This window comes from Cyprinodon variegatus, unplaced genomic scaffold (genome assembly GCF_000732505.1).
Source record: "Cyprinodon variegatus isolate N-32 unplaced genomic scaffold, C_variegatus-1.0 Scaffold411, whole genome shotgun sequence".
NCBI lineage: Eukaryota > Metazoa > Chordata > Actinopteri > Cyprinodontiformes > Cyprinodontidae > Cyprinodon > Cyprinodon variegatus.
Window position 1 is genome coordinate 99,849 of NW_015150864.1, and position 2,282 is coordinate 102,130.

Here is a 2,282-nt window from a genome sequence, read left to right on the forward strand (position 1 = left end):
TGTAGATTTCTACAAGACACAGTGAACTCAGAGAGTGAAGGAAGAGCATCTTTATAAAAGATAAACAACTTACAGAACATACTGCTCTTAGAAATTTTGTTACATTTGTGTAAAAACAACTTTACACTTTTAACGGATGAAGAACATCTTCTGTCTGACCTTAATGATCAGATGATTTTTATCAACCACACAATTTAATTTGGTGATTTGAGGAGGGGAATAATAGCAAAAAAATTTCAACGTGAAAAACAGATTAACAGATAATTAATATCTTATATGTCAGTGGTCTCGCAACATAATGATGACAAATTGTTCAACAAAAGAATGTTTTTATCATCTGATCGAAAACAATCAAAGTTACCACTGGATCTAGCTGATCAGATAACCATTAAAAGTTAATAAATCAACAGTAAGATCTTAAAATAAGACCAAATCAAAATAATCCAATAGATTAAAAGTCCATTAATAACACTAGTTCATCAGAAGAACTATACATTATACATAAAAGATAAACAACTCACAGAACATACTGCTCTTAGAAATGTTGTTACATTTGTGTAAAAACAACTTTACACTTTTAACGGATGAAGAACATCTTCTGTCTGACCTTAATGATCAGATGATTTTCAACAAGCACAAAATTGATGTTAGTGATTTGATGAGTGGAATATTATCAACACAAACTTTTTTAACATGAAAAACAGATTAACAGATCTATTAATGATAGAATATATTATAGGTCTGTGGTCCCAATAGCTGATGATGACAAATTGTTCAGCAAAAGAACGTCTATATCATCTGATCTAAAACAATCAAAGTTACCTCTGGATCACCCCACATTAAACAGTTATTAAAATTAGCTTATCAGATAGCCATTAAAAGTTAATGTATCAACAGTGAGATCTTAAAATAAGACCAAATCAAAATAATCCAATAGATTAAAAGTCCATTAATAACACTGGTTCATCCGAAGAACTATACATTTCCCATAACAGCGATAAATCGAACGTAAAATATAGCAGAAAAATGCCTTAGCTGAAAGTGCAGTCATGCACTATAACATTTACATAGCAAAAAAAGGAAATAAATTGATTCATGCAACATGCATCAAACTGCTTATGTCATTTCATAAAGAAAATATATATCTCTTGCTTATAAAGCAAAGTAATAAAGACGCTTCATATCCAGAAGCAATTCTTCTTTACAAACAGAAGATCCCGTTCTTTTAAATTTGAACAAGTAGCTCAGTAATTCTTTAACCAATATGGTCTTTCTACTGATATATCTGCATTATTATAGTTAAAAAAAAGTTGTAAATCAATCAATGAAGCTTTATGCAATATGCATAAAATTATTTTCTATCTTAACATAAAAGAATATGCTGCCATTTCCACTGGAAATGTAGACAAACAAGAAAACAGACACATCATAGAAGCTCAGTTCAAACAGAATGAAAAGTCCTCAACATCTCTCACACCAGTCATCTTTGACTGAAGTTATCTCCTCATACATCCAAAAGAAACTTCAGTCAGAAGGTTTCTACCAAGGTCTCCACAGAATTTTAGGATCTTCCTCCTCATCTTTGATGGTCTGGATGGTGGAGTTCAGAACAATGTTAGTTTTTCATCAAAACCAGCCTCAACATGTAGAGTTTCTTCTCTGCTGCTGGTTCTGTTCCATCCTCTGTGTGAGGAAGCAAACTATCATCTCTAGGATGTCTGCTTTCTCCATCTCAGGGTCTGGCTGCTGTTTTAGGAGCTCTGGACCAAGGAGAGCCTTGATCTGCCAATGGAGCTGTCAATTCTCTCAGTGTAGTTTCTCCACCAGAGGCTTTCTGAGCTGCAGGATCAAGAGGAAAGTCATTAGCAAAGTTAATACTGAATGTACTGTTTCTTTTCATAGAAAAACATCTTAGAATAATAACAGGCTTTCTGAGAATTTAACTTACCTTGTGGTTCAGAGTCAGATGCTTCTGAGGGTTGGTCATTGCTGAAGTTATTGAAGGAGCCATGGTTGAGTCTCAGTCATGTTAAGGTCTCTGTAGAGAGAATCTGATCTCCACTGGCTTCATCCCTCCTATTTATAGCCCCACATCTCCATATAAATATGTGGGTTTTGGTCTGGACCAAGTTTCTCACAGTCTGAGCCAATCAGATGACTTTGTGACAACCAGGCATGTGGAGCAGCAGCACGCTTCTATTCAGCCATTGTGGATAATTGTTAGGTCTCAAGGGAGCAGGTGGAGACCTGCTGGAGGATACAGACAACTACAGAGAGCCTTG

General features: G+C 34.9%; 1 long non-coding RNA gene across 1 annotated transcript; it reads right to left on the bottom strand.

Annotated features, from left to right (window-relative positions):
- Positions 1–628: 628 nt before the first annotated feature.
- LOC107093168 lies at positions 629–2,107 on the bottom strand. The gene is made up of 2 exons (XR_001481610.1): positions 1,949–2,107; positions 629–1,839 (listed from the first exon to the last, which is right to left on the bottom strand). It is a non-coding gene; the product is annotated as an uncharacterized LOC107093168 (long non-coding RNA).
- Positions 2,108–2,282: the final 175 nt, after the last annotated feature.